This window comes from Vidua chalybeata, chromosome 4 (assembly GCF_026979565.1).
Source record: "Vidua chalybeata isolate OUT-0048 chromosome 4, bVidCha1 merged haplotype, whole genome shotgun sequence".
Taxonomy (NCBI): domain Eukaryota; kingdom Metazoa; phylum Chordata; class Aves; order Passeriformes; family Viduidae; genus Vidua; species Vidua chalybeata.
Window position 1 is genome coordinate 48,589,265 of NC_071533.1, and position 15,549 is coordinate 48,604,813.

General features: G+C 35.9%; 1 non-coding gene across 1 annotated transcript; it reads right to left on the bottom strand.

Moving 5' to 3' along the window:
- Positions 1-207: 207 nt before the first annotated feature.
- On the bottom strand, positions 208-321 carry LOC128787677 (U5 spliceosomal RNA). The gene has a single exon (XR_008430790.1). It is a non-coding gene; the product is annotated as a U5 spliceosomal RNA (small nuclear RNA).
- Between the last annotated feature and the right edge of the window lie 15,228 nt (positions 322-15,549).

Below are 15,549 nucleotides of genomic sequence, written 5' to 3' on the forward strand. Positions count from 1 at the left end.
ACAAATAACAAACTAAAAAATCCACTAGCAGGAGGAAACCTGCAACCCTGCCTGTTTGCCCTGCTTGCACAAACTGCTGCACAAACTGCTGTGCCATGCCCTCAGAGACGTGCCATGCTGCTGTTTGCCCCGCTCTGGGTCCCCGCGCTCCCTAGAGGCCTCTTTTAATCACCCCAGCACTCGCCAGAGGAGACCCCTGCCCTACACCTTTGCTGCTAATGAGAAAAAAAAAACAAAAAAACTTGACACTCGTGCCTTTCTCCATGGAAATCTTCAGTAAAAGGCAAAAGATTTATACAATCTGAAGAGAAACCAGAATATTAATTAAGGTAAGTATTTCCTGTTGAAACCAGAACATTAGGACTACAAGTTTACAATAGCATTGTATTTTTAATACAGCATCTGTATCTTGAAAGATGTAGAAATAGATTAAGAATTTGAACAGAGTTGTCATGACCCTACACATGAAGCATGGGAGTCATCTTCTCACATACCTCTTTCTTTCATCGTGAATCCTCTGGCCCAGATTCAGCCACATGGTGAATCTGGAAGTGAAATTTGAAGAAAAACATTCCCTTCAGACTGCAGAGGGATTATCAGGGTGGAAAATGTGTATACCTCTATGCTTTCTAGCAATGGGTAGCTGCCATATCTGCTTCTTCTACTTTTAGAGTCTGCCATACATGGCCATGGTTTAAGCACCTCTTTCTTGCAAATTTCTTTTATAATGCTAGAATTTAAAAGTAACCTAGTATTAAGATGCAATCTACTGTGCATATATTGGCCAATACGAAAGGATTGTTTATGTACCAAGAAATTTCTATGTGTTTAAATATGTGATTTGCCAGTTTTATTGTTTATCATGTCTGCTTCTGATTCCTATCTAAATAGTGTATGCCACTCTAAAGAATTATACTTTTATATATATATATTTATATATTTTTTACTAAGCCCATTTTAATTCTCTGTGGAAATTGTATTCAGTAATAACAACTGAATAAATGTCATTTTGATTAGTCCTTATCAGTGAGAGAGGTTAAGACATATACATTTTATCAGTCCATGATTAAATTGTGAGCATTCTGTTTAATTCAGCTTGTTTCAACTTACTGACAAACCCCTTGTAGACAAACACCTCATTCTTGATTACTTAAAGGAAATACATTTACTGTAAGGCCATTATATGACATCCAATTGTGCTGGTTTTGGGTGGGGTAGAGTTAATTTTCTTCACAGTGGCTAGTATGCTCTGCTTACTGCCAATTTAAGATAGAAGAATCTGTGTCCATTTACACTCCCTAGATGTAAAAACTATGGAATGGTGCTATTTTGACCGAATGCCTTGAAAATGAATGAAAAAGGCTGTGGACTCAGATATCTTCATAGTTAACTGAGAAACTGAATCTTTTTCATAGGTTTATGTCTACTGATAGTCATTGGTACTGATAGTCATTGGGAGCATTTAATCATGACCTAAATCTTTTTAGCTTCTTAGCTCTGGCTAGAGAATGAAATTACATTACCAAGAGAGAAAAAAAAAAAAAAAAAAAAAAAAAAAAAAGATAAATTAAGCAGGAAATTATAAAAAGTGCAGTGGAATTAATGAACTATACTCAGGTGTAAATTAGTGCAATATATGTACCTTCAACAAAATCTGTTTTGTCCTGTGCATGATTGCTTTTACTTCTACACTCTACATAATAAACTAGGTGCTAGGTGAGGAAAAATAAGTGGCACACATTTACACGTGCTATGTCTGTTCTCTGGTTATTGTTTAAAAAGTGCCAAATGTTCTGCTTCAAAAGATTATGCCAATTAAAAAGACATTTCTTTGAATGGAAAACTGAAAGAAAAATCAACATAAATATATTTCTGGAAGAAGGAAAAAAAATCTTTTCTTCAGTCTTTTCTTAGTTTGTTTTAAATATAGCTGTGGCTGCTCAGACTTTTGTTCTACATGAAGGGTGAATTTTGAAAAAAATTATGTTTTTTTTTCTTTTTATACTTCTTCGTTTGTCTTCAGTCTTTGTATTGGCAAACATGCATGTGAGCAAATGTGCATGGAAATGTTACCTAGGTGAGTTCACATTATAGAAATAACCCAACCCAACATTTATTGCAGTATTATTAAACCCAGCTATGCGTAGATTCAGACAAATTGTGTATCATTCAATATCATAGTCTACCTTAAACTGCAACTTTTGTTTCTGTTAATTTGTAGTTGAAAAATTTTTGTTATTATTTCAGTACCAGTTATGAAAGTTGCCTCCATTAGCACCATTTTTCAGTGTTATCTGCATTTTAATTTTCTGTTTTCTTTCTGCAGCGAACAGTTTGTATGTCTTTATAACCATACAGTGTTTACTGAAAATTGTGTCTCTTTCCTCATACTCTTACAAGTCACAAATTTCTTGAAATTTTTTCTTCTTGGAAAACTGCATTGTATCAAAGAACATATATTGGGAAAAGATATCTTCCTAATATATTTGTTGGCAAAAGCACCATTTTTATCTATATACAAGAAAGTTTGTATGACTAAAAAGGTACTTCTAAAATTATATTTGAAGTATTTTAATTATCACATTTGTGTTTTCTTAATTCAAAATGGTACCTCAGTTCCTATGTCCCTTCAGACTGATGAAATAAAAATTGGAAAACAGGAAATACCGTTGTAGCTACTTACCTCTCAGACAAAATAGTTTAGAAAATCACAGGAATGTACAATGGTAAGTGTTGGAAGGGATCATAAATATTATCTTGTTCCATTTACCACTAGACCAGGTTACCCAGAGCCTGATCCAACCTGGCCTTGAATGCCTCCAGAAAAGACTCAATAGAATTGTGAAGCTTCTGTTTCTCCTGATCCTTCCTTAAACCCAGAGAGAAAACAAATAATTTTGAAATGAGAGCCAGCAAATCAATATTTTCTGTATGGCCTGTAGAGTTTATAGAATATCTACTTTTAGATACCTGGCCAATGAGCGTTAAGGTGGTATAGAACCCTGAGCACCTTGGGAGAAATATCTAGAAATGAAAATTGACATTTCAAAAGTGAGGTACAAAGCAAGACTATTTAGGAACACCAAAGAGAGGATCAGCTGTGTAGACAGATGTAACAGTCTCATATGGTATATTTCGGATAAACACTTCCAATTGTGTCAGGTTTATCACTAGCTTATATGCTATTAAAGCACTGCATAGAGAAACTACTGATTCCAGCAAGTCATCTAAATTGCACTCAGACAAGAGGGTTTTCTTGCTCCTTGCAAAAGTCTTGTTTGACTTATATGATGTAATGTCTTTTTTTCACAGATTTAGAACCACATACAAAATTACATAATAATCTATTGAACAACTTTCTGTGTGATATTGTGCACAAGTCAAAAACTCCTAAGAACTTGCCAGGCTACTATGCAGAGAGTCTGTCCATCAGCAAAGAAAATGGGTGAATAAAAAAAAAGAGTGATAAAGTACTAGAATGGTCTGCCTGGGGAGGTGGTGGAGTCACCATCCCTGGATGTGTTTAAAAAAGACTGGATGTGGCACTCGGTGCCATGGTTTAGTTGAGGCGTCAGGGCATGGGCTGGACATGATGACCCTGAAGGTCCCTTCCAACCTTGTGATTCTGTGATTCTGTGATTCTGTAATAGTTTGAGAAAGAAGACAAAAACTGGCTAAAAGAAAACCCAAATATTTCAGGAGCACATAGAATTTCTAGTAGTCAAAACTGCTTTTTAGGTATAGGAAGCTACAACAATCCTAGAGAAGAGCTGAGTACACAGAGTTGGTCTGGAACTGGTATCTTACTGTCACATTTACTACCAAATATATATTATCTTATATTTTCAGAACAGATCAGTTTATGCTGCAGATCAACCCTGCTATTCACTGAAAATGTAGACATGTACAGAATAATTTATTCTTCAGCACATAATATTCTCACAGGACTTCAGCTGCCCTAGTAAGTGGCTGAACAATAAAGTTTGTCATATATAAATATCCAAGGTACTGCTCAAAAAAAAACACTTGCCAGAAGCAGTTTGCTTGACAATCCTGGCATTATAGGATGCCAAGAAAGTCAGCTAACAACACAGCCAAGTGTCTTTGATTGCTAATGCCCATTTACCCATACAGGGTAAAACTTCTCAGCTGCCCACTACTCTGCAAAGCTTGAATTCTGTCAGTAAGTCTATTCTTTAAATTTCATACGTCTCACACAACTTGAAGTTGTTAATTTCTGACAAATTTTCTTACCATCTTTTCCAAAAATTGTACTATATATCACTTATATATATATATAATTTGTATATATATCTATGAAAGGTTGATCAGTCATGAAGAAAATTCCTGCAGAGAGATGGTACAGTGACTTTAATACTACAGATTTTGTGCACCTGTTTGTATGATTTAGTTTTTCAAATAAAAGTTAATTTTTCCAGCATCAGTTTGCCCCTATTGTGACACATTTGTTGCAAATTGGTTTGCTTTGTGGAGTTTTTGTGTAAACCCAAACCCACGGTTTTCACCAAGCCTACTGCTGCTTATCTTTCTGAATCATTTCAAAGAATGCCATGTAATTAATTTTTTTAATCCTATTGAAAGTGCACAGTAATTTTTTTTTTTTTTTTACATTCTCATCTTTATTTCCTGCTGTCTCAACAAATATCTTAATAAAAATTTGTTTCGGACATCTCTGCATCTTCCTCACCTGCTTTATTCTCATACCTTTGTGTTCTGCAGACCTTGTTTACTCTCTCTACCACTGTCACAGGATATTTTTCAAAAAATAGTAAAAAATTTTGCCTGTAGCTTTCCAAATATATGGACATAGCTTTATATGACATTAGATCTCTTCTACCTCCTTCTAATAGCATAAAGTGAAAGGGTCTCATCAGGTCCAGATTTACTTATGAATGCAGTCTAAATCATGTAATCCTTGGCAAATTGCTGAGCTCAAGATTAAAGCAGACTACTCTGCTCAGCAAGACTCTGTCTGCACTGGGAATTTGAAAAGTACAAGCCAGACATCTCCAGACATACACTGTAAAAATCTTTATCAACATAAAATTTACATATCTGCTGAATAGAAATCTCTGCCTGCCTTACATCAGGTTTTGGGATGCTGCTGTCATGAACAAGTGCACAGATGAAGGGTCTTGGGGAGCAGCAGAGTAAGAAATGTTTTAAATGAAGTTTTATGCAGAAAAACTTCTTGTTTTTCTTTCACTAAAGGAGATGCTGGTAGTGTCCATATGCTATCACCCACCTTTTTGTTACATAAGCTTAAGCACATGGCCATTCCAGTCTACTTATTCCCTTATATCTATAGATAAATAAATGCATCTATTTTTACATAATATAAATCTATAAAAATTAAAAATGAGAGTAAAAAATGCATGAACATTGTTTTATTACAAACTCTAGTAATTATATCTGGGAATGTGAATTTGCTAAGCAGTATCTGTCACAGGACCACACAATTTCAGACTGGTTGAGGTTTGAAGGGGCCCTCATAAATCATCTGGTACAACACATGGAGCTACAGGCAGGATCAGCTAGAGCAGGGGCCACATCCAGTCAGATTTTGAGCATCTCCAAGGAAACATGATCTTTGGGCAATCTGTTCCAAGGTTCAACCATCCCCACAGTAAAACAGCTTAAATGAAATTTTTTGGTTTTTGATTTGTGCCCATTACCTCTTGTCCCACCTCTGGACAGCGTGAAGGAGAAAATTGTCTTATTTCTTCCCTCCACCCCCACCAGCTACGGACACATAGTGGTAAGATCCCTAAGATCCCTGGTAGTTTTTCTTCTCCAGGGTAAACAGTCCCAGTACTCTGCCTCTTCCTGATGCATCCTCAGATGCTGTATAAGGCTGAGATGGCACTTCCTTCTTTGTTTCCGTCTACACCTAGGCCCTGTGCTTAGGGAAAAAGGAATCCAGGAGAAGAACCACTAGCTGTAAATAAGGATCTATTTGGTACTCCTTTGAAAAAAATCACATACACTTGTCTGTGGCACCCCATGGAAGATGACTAAGGTACTGAAAGAGATAGATGGCATCCTTTCAAGGGCAGTTTCTATAATTTTGGAAAAGTGGTGAAGAATCACTGAGAAGATCTCTGAAAGCTGAAGAAAGTCGTCACCATACACAATCCAAATTGTGACTTAAAAGTGAAAGGCTTCCATTGAAACTTTTAATTTTTTTCTCTGATATGCTTATAATTTGCTGCAGAAATTGGTTTTTAGCAAGTAAAATCTTTATCATTTGTTTATTATTCTAACATTGATTTAGACATAAGGTGAACATCTTTAGCTGCTGGTGCTCAAACTCTCACCTGACGGCCTTATTATACTGATATTATATCAAAGCTTTTTCATATGTTGGCACAAGGTTTCTAAGGTCACATACATCTCTGTAGTTCCAGCATTTGCTATTTCTCACATTCCACAAAGTGGAATGATCTAGAAAAATAGTAAACAGCATATGTTGAATGCCATTTCTTTCCACAGATTTTGAGTCCTCATATTTTCCCACATTCTTTTATCAGTTATGTCTGCAATTGAAAATAAAGGTGTTTTTTTATTTCAAGGTATCTTTAAAGGTGTTTTTCATTTAGTCATGATCTGCCCATTTTTTAAGAGACAGGGAAATGACTGAAAATTTGACTGAAAACTATTTTAATTCTGAATCCTGAGATTTTTGTACATCACATCATTTTGTCAAAGTTCTGAGTTATAGTTCTTTCCAGATCATTCCCTAAAAGTAGTTTTGAAACAGTCCCTGAAGAATAATCTTGCATGTGTTTAAAATGTATGAGGATTCTTTTATTAAAATTGTTTAAAAGTTAAGATACTCCAGCTTTAATCTGTTTTCCCAATGTAGCATTTATTTTTAGATTATGAGCAACTTTTAATAATTTCTGATATCTTCCTTTGCGAATGGAAGTTTCCAGTCCCCAAAAGATAATTTCAGGATACTCAGGTGACCATCTGAACATCATTGCAGCTTTTCTTTGGTTTTCATATCTAATGGTATATCCACAAAAGAACTTTTAATTTCATGAACTTCCATTTAAACCAAATTTTTAACTTGAGGGCTAATAACATTTATTCACTGCTTAGTACATGAAGAGCCTTGGGAAACTTGTAAAGGCAACCATTGCAAGTAGCAGGTCAGGATGGAGCAGATAAAATAGGTAAAATAAGAAACTGTGAGTAAAGGAAGAATTGATTTTAAGAACTTGAGGATGAGAGATTTGAACATCCATGGCAAATTGGGATTCATTGACCAAACCTTGTCCTTAATTTATTGCAAAGAGGAACAAGATGAGTCCTTCTATTTTTGGTGATGCTTTCCCTTTGCAAATATGGGTTATAACAGAGAGTGTGTGGGAAATTTGGGAATAGAGAAGTAGGAAGCTGGGAAGCACTGGATAGTCTAAAACTGTGTCTAATGAACAGGCTTCCATGGTAGAATTAATGTAGAAGGTGCCCCTTTCAAGACTCCTCATGTTCAATTTAGCTAGTCGTATTAAGATAGTGTGGCACCAAAACAGAGTCATAGTTTCCTAAGGAGTTTACCTGAAAAACACCCTTAGTGGATGGAAGGTCCACCCTTATGGATGAAAGTTTCTGAATTTTTCTTTTGAATTACTAACTAAATTCTGCTCATGTTCTACCTCCAAAGCAGAAAACTGCTTTTACTTTAAAATTTCTAACCCCTGATTAGAATTCTATCTTTATAAAGTATTTTTATTTGAAATAAATAATTTGACTTCCCTTGTCTTGTTTCCAAACTATTTGTAACCCTTCCCAAGTTTAATAAAGGGAGCATTTTCCTTCAGAGTAGAAGAAAGCAAACTGCTCTGTTCTGTTGATTAGGTGTATGATTTGTAGGTGTTGATTAGGAGTACTTTGTAGAGAGGAGGAAGAAGCCATCACTTACTGAATGTTCATGCATTTTACAGGTCCTTGTGGTTTTTCACTCCACCTTGTTCACTTTCCTATCTTACCTGGAACTGATGGTTCAGGTATTCCAGTATAAATACCAGTGTTTGCTGATTGCTATTTCTGGTGGCCATCCATGAATAAATATTTAATTAAAATTCCTGCACATCATCATTATGTGTATTATGTGGTGTGGCACTGTAAAAAGGACAGCTACTGCCAAAGACTATGAAGGATGTATATAAAACATTTAGTTTTTTCAGAAATTTTTCCTCTTTTGGTTTTTCCATGTCAATCAAAATGGTGCTGTTTAATGACTATGTTAAAAAGTTGCTGAAGAGGCAGCTTCACATCTGTTCTAAAGTAAACTGAAATTCAAAGAAAAAAGAAAAAAAAAAACCACAATTTATACTGATATGTTCTATGAACATTTCAAAACAAAGATGTTCTTGGTTACATACAATCATTCCTCTACACAACTTTCTAACACTGTAGTGCAAATACATATTGTATTCCATGTATATACATTTATGAGGTACACTGAGGATGAATAGTCTATATAAGTGACAGGATTCAGAAATTTTAGTTATTCTTTTGATATTCCTCTGAAAAATTCAATGAACATAAGTAGAGATCAGCTTAAAATTCCTTTGAAAATTAGAGTACTTTGGGGTTTCAAATGAGATGAGAAACATTTCTTGGATTTACATAGCAGAAGCCTGCTTCCAAGACAGCTGCAGATATCAAACAGAATATAATTAGGGTGAATTAAATCATTCTAGGGCAATAATACCCCATTCCCTCAATGAAGAAACAAACTATTTTAAAATAGTTTTCCTAATGAGTTATTTTTCTGTGCTGCTTCTCAAAGATGCCTATTTAGGGACCGTTTTTGCTGCAATAGGGTGTGCAGTGCTTTACCCAGAAATCACTTTAAACATTTTGTATTTCTCTGATGAACTTATTTGCAAGATCAATAGAAGATACATTAACAGGTAAGGGGGTTTATGGTTGCTATTTTCTTTTCTTGTTATATGAAGGCTGTTATAGAGACTCCCTTTGGGATGCTCAGTTTAAAAATTACAGAAACATAGTAATATTTTGCGACATACAGCTCGGGTTTTATTCCTTTACATGGTTTTCAGATTCTTAAGTCAAAAATTTAAGAGGGTTTATCAGTTTCTAAATAACTAAAAAGAGATTTGCAAATCTCTGCAATACTAATGAAATATGAGTTCCAGTATAGTGGTCCAAAAAGCAGTACAGAGTGAAAACAGCCAGGCTGAGGAAACAGTAAAAAGGTTGTCCCTCACAAAGAGTGTAGGGTTTTTGTTGTATACCGTGTTGATGTTTTTCAAGGTACAATTTCAGTAAGGCTCGGTTCTCTGTGTCTTCTGTAAGGGGCAATATTTGAATTGAAGTACCCATATACTCATGACATCCTCAGCTTTTTTGGTTGATCCTCTCTAACCCTGAAGTTGTGTCTGCCCCACAGGGTGACCGAAGGATAACTTCAGAGAAGGATCAAACCTGCTAAGCTCTTGTGCCAGCAAATTCTCATTCATGTAACCAGCCTGTTGTAGCTCTGATTTGATGTTCACCTGGGCTTGGGGCTATGTACAGGATATACATAGGTGAACCCAGGGAGAGCAACCTGCCCCACCAGTACTGGCTCACAGCCCACAGTGAGACAGCTAAAAGGCAAGTCTAGAATCAAGAGCTTGAGCTTTTCTCCTTCCAGAGAGTGGTGCTTGGTTTAAATCCAAGGTGAGAGAAACATCTGCATGGGCTTTGATCCATCCTGAATGACCACGTGGACAGACTCCTCTTGAGTCCCCACAAAGCAACCTATTCCAAGGATCTGGTTTATCCTGTTTCTCCCAGCAGCTCAGCTGGAGTGCTGGCATATCAAGTCTGCATCTGTGAGGTTTTCAGGCACTCGGGGAAAATGCTCCTTTTCCTAACACACAAGTTTCTCAGACAGAAAAAAAAAACAACCCAGCACTTCCCAAGGTGCCCCTTAAAAAGACCATAGTAGGTCAGAGTATGGATCTCCTTCATATTCTCAGTTGCCTCATCTGCCTGTTCATGTGGCTGGAAGCACTAAGAGACTAAAACACTTCTCTGTGAGCAGTTAACACAGATGCATATTCTCAGAAATAAAAAATATATCGTAAAATTTTACAGAGGACAATCGTGAAAAAACAGAAAGCTGCAGGGACAAAAAGTTGTGGATGAATCCTTCAATTTTCAGTTTGTACTGTTGCTTCTAAATTGTTTCAATATTTAGGATATGACAGATTCCTAAAATGACTGTGTGCTTTCTTCGGCTTACCACAAACCCCTTTTTCAGCACTCTTCACAATTTCTTTTGTGCAGAAGATAAACTGTGGTTACTTTACCTTTTCCTCTCATTTTCCTGTACATCGAAAATATAACATCAAATAGCAGTAGACCAGCATTAGAAAAAACAGCATCTACCTCTCATCTTACCACAAGATGATCTGAAGATTCAGATCAGCCACTATCTCAGAGCTGTGAGCAGTGAGCAGTATGTTCACTTGAACATATTCAAGATTTGCTATTTCACAAGATTACTCTATTGGATTTTTTTTTTAATTATTATTTTTAGAAGTTGTTTTTTTCCCCTCAGTTCCTTGCATGTGCCTAATCCTCCATATAAGTGAGTCCTAGGGTAGACTCCTCAGAGAAACAAATGAGCAATAATTTACCTAGCAACACTATTGCAACACAGAGAACTGATACTGCTTGACCAGAATTGGCCTGTAGTGACCTAGAAATAATAAATCTGCTTGTGCAAACTCTTCCACAGCTACACGTGGAGGCTGATTTTTTTTTCAGTTATTTTTGACCTGTCTCCATTCATCAAAACCTGTTTGAATTTAAATTTTTTTTTTTTTTTTAGGAAATCTACAAAAATCAACACCCCTTAAAACAAGAAAAGCATTGGGCCAAATCATTTTAGCCACAGAATGACATCTAAGCTTTATTCAGTTGAAGGGTTTGGGAAATTGAGAAAAACTACTGAGATGAAAATAAACACAATTCTCTTTTTTTTCTCAGCAACATATTGTTGTAGTGGCTGCCGGGTAGTAAGTGCAAGAATTGCCTTAGAGAGCTATAGAACATTTCTCATCCTCAGAAATATCCATTTTCATCCACTAGCATTAATAATACCCTTGTGCAATGGCACTTGCGCTTCACAGAATATATTTCATCATACCATAACCTGACCAGAGACATTCATGATTCATCTGCACCAGTTTATGTAGATTTTACTTAGGTGTGATGTTTTCATGACCATTGCATAAACTGATGGATTGTTTCCTGTGTCATGGCTAGACTATCACTGTCATTGAAGGCAATTCCTAACCCAATAAACCAACAGGGCGCAGCTCAGCAAGCAGAGGGAAATGTCAGAGCAAGGCAATAAAATGGTGCATCTGCAGAGACATAACTATGATCGATACCCAGGCTTTCAGCAAGGGAGTTTTCATCCTATGACCTCACTGAATGAGAATGGCAGTCTGAAAACCAAAGAGCTGGAAAAAGGAAGATTTTTTTCATTTCTTGAGGGAAGTGACCCCACAAATTATATACTTTATGTTCAGTTTCCAAGCACAGTCAATCCTAGGTGAAGTATTTTTTTAAGGATGTGAGTTGCACGTAGTTCCCAAGAAATGCACTTAGGGCCACAGGGAAAGGGTGAAAGGTGTAGAAGTCTGATATAAATAGCCATTAAAAGGGATAGGAGTATTTCCCAAAGGGAAAAGTCTGTTCATTTCACACATTTCACATTTTCATCACTTTGAAAATGGACACAGTGAATAGCTCACAAATAGTAAAGTATTAAATTTTAATCATGTTGTAGTCAGTACTGGGATTCAGATATGCAGCAATTATGAATCCAGCAAGTCTAAAACAGAGCAAAACTTATGCATATATATGAATAAACATAGATATGCACACTTTAAAATAAGCAGGACAAAGTAGTTGAGAGTTACACTTGCAGCAACCGAAAAAATAATATTAGACCTTCTTTAAACAGCTATTTTCCAGCTTTGTCATATCACATACATTCAGACTTCTTTAGAAGTCAGCTGTCTATGGATGACTCAAAATTTATGACAGCAGTGGAGAAAGAGTGAAAACAATCTGAAGAACAAAGAAGCAGCAAGAGAAAAGAGCCCATAACTTCAGTCATGGTTTTGGTCCAAATTATGTGTCTGCTTCATTCAGTTTTGAACAGATGTACAGAATGTATTCAAGATTTGGGCGTCAACAGCAGCACTATCACTCCGTGTTCTCTTTTTATATCTTTCCGTCCTTCTTCAGATTCTCTCCTTTCCACATAGCTCCAACAGGTCCAAAACTAAACCCAAGGTTTTTATAATTATTCACCTATTCTACAAAGAGGTGTAGCCACCCTTTTTCCCCTGTGTGCTGCAATCTTTGAAGAGCCCCATGGCAGCACACCAGGTGCACCCTGGCAGTGTGTGGTGCCTCAAGCTCCACAGTGAAAGGCAGCCACTGAGCAGTAGCAAATAACAGCTCCTGCTGGAGACATGTGTCTAGTGGTGGGGATGGTAGTGGGGAAGTCATTAAGGAAGGGATAGACAGATTTGTGTATGATTTACCTAAAACTGGGAGTAAATAAGAGCAGTAGTATCTGCTTTACTGGATGAATGCATATTAGAAATAATTAAAACCTGTGTAACCGTTACAATAGAACACGGGAATTAGGTCAAATCTAGTCATTGTCTACCACTTTTTAAGGATTACTCAGCTTGTTATTTAGAAGAAAAGCAATGTCAGGACCATAAAATCTGATTATGAGCCATCACACAAATTACCATGCTGTGAAGATAAGGTTTGGCTGATACCTCATTGTTTGGTTTTCAAATAATCCAACATTTTCTGTACCAGCTCAGTATGCTAGTATCAGACCTGAGTAAAACCACAACGTTTTAAGAGACCGGTTTTGTTCCTAGATCTGAATTTGTGATTCACTTTTTTTACTTCTGTTTTTTCCTCTTTCATTTGCCCTCTGAGATTTCTGACATAACCCTTGAGATGGAAGTATTTCTGCTAAGCTTATAAATTAGTATTACTTTCACCTGGCTTCACTTCATCAGTTCCAGAAGCTCCTTGAGTGTGGTGTACTGAGAAGTGTATTGCACTGGATTTCAAAATGCCACAAGGCACCTTAGACTGCATTTCTGCACCCATCTGACCAATCTGCCTAAATTTAATCAGATAAAGTTCAGTGTTGCCTCTGCATTTCACAGCTGGAGAGAGAAAAGGAAGAAGCATCAAGTACAGATAAATCCTGATGCAGCTTTCAATTTTGTGGATGTCACCAACAAAGAGACACAAGTCCAGGTAAACGACATCAATTGTTTTTCCCCGATCCACCAGCGTTGTAACTCCATTTTAGAATGCCACCCGATTTGTCAGTTGTGATTTGTCCTTTGTGGAGCCATATTGGCTGTCACAAATCACTTCCTTGTTTTCCACGTGCCTTAGCATAGTTTCCAGGAGGATTTGCTCTATAGTCTTGCTGTGCATAAAGGAGAGATCAGCCTGTAGGTACCCAGATCTTCCTTATTTCTCTTTTTAAAAACAGGGGTTATAGCTCCCCTTAGTTCACTACCTGATTAATGCATTCTTCATAACATTGCATAATAATTTTTTGGATTATATTTAAATTGATAATCTCAAAGCTTTTTCAGCTCTAATTCAGGAGATTCTGCTAGGAGAAAACATTTTAAAATTACCACCCCATTTTACTGTAATTGTAGATAGAGGACATCTCTGACCCCTTGGTAGCAATTTTAATTAGGTCTCTGCATGCCAGAGAAAATACAAATGAATAAAGTGTGCCATTGAAACCAATTTGCCAGAGTGCTGCTGGCTGACCCACATGACTATGGGCAGGCTAGCTAGACATCAGCCTTGGGAAAAATAATAAGAGAAATAATGAGAGAGATCATACAGAATTCAAAAAATAATGAATATAAAGGACTATAATTAATATAAGACAAAGAGTAAAAATATAATGCAAGCAATTGACATGCTTTCCTAGAAAATGTGTCTTGTCAAATGATTCTGTTTAATTATCTGAGAAAATTGAAGGTTTGATTATTAGAGGTAATGGCACCAGGCATCTGACATAAAAGCACCCGATGTTCTGATATTAAAAATAGGGCTGTATTTCAGATTTCAAGTGCTGTTCTCAGATGGAGTGGCAAGGGTATATGGGCAAGGGCTCAAAAACCTTTAATGATTTCTACTCTTTATTCAGAGTAAATATGAAATAATATTTATTTTTAGTTATAAAATGAAAAGAACACACTGGAAGTCTAATAATTCACCATGAGTTCAGAACAGCCTTGCAGATAAACTGGAGCCTTTGATAATTTGTTGAGCAAAATGTATGTTTAATGTAGCCAGTTTCAAACTTTCACTTCTGGAAAGACATGACGGCCATACTGGAGGAGACAGTGAAGGGAAGGAGAGAGTCTAAGATAGATTTAGAAATCTCATGGACCAAAGAAGAGAATATCAACTTCCAAGATGAGGAATGGACAAAAACAGCATAAGAAATTTTCACTGTACAAATAGAGAGCAGTAAATAAATTGAGGAAGGCAATTTGTAAGTATGGTATGGAAAACATGCAAGTTCTAATGCTGTATTTTAAAAATATGTACAAAGATGAAAGTTAATTACAACACACACATAACCACACACCAGTTCCTGATAAATAGTTTAAAGTAAGAAAAAAAAAATCAAACCAAAAACCAAGGAATACAAGATCCTAAGGGTCTTCTTAAACAAAAATCTACAGTTACAAATTTACAGTTGTTTCCTTATTTGTGACTGCAAATGTGACTAAGCAGTGTACAATATACTGGAAAAAAATGGATTCATTATTTAATGTCTTATTCAATGGAACAATTAAGTCATACACAATCAGTAAGTTTAACACTTGTGAAAAAATATATAACCCAAAGGATACAGGAGATGAAACTAAGTAATCTAAGCATTCCTTCTTGACTTAAATAATATGATTTGGTATGTCAAATTAGCCTCACTGACTGGACCTAGCAAAATGAAACTATCCATAGACACCAAATTCATTTTAGAAAGGAACTATAACCCTCGTAGTGGGAAGGAAAATCAAATGTAGATAGTATAATAGAAATGACAGAAACAAAATCCATAACCTAGTGAATAGCTAAAGAAATTATTAGCAAGGGGTATTCTGCCTATTTTCTTGATCTTTCTTTGATTCTTGCATTATTTTTATCTAAAATCCTTGGTATAATAATATGTATTATTATTATTATTTTTATTATTATTATTGTTGTTGTTGTTATTGTTATTGTTATTATTGATATCTAAGAAAAATGTAGAGATACAGCAATTTATAGAATGCAGGCTTCTTCTGCAAAATGACTGTTCACAGATAAAGTGTATTATTTCAAGAGATAAAGGAAAATTTAATTTTGAAGTAAGCAAGATTCATGTACTCATCCCACTTTCTTCTAAGATTTTTTTCTGACAGGGAATGAAAG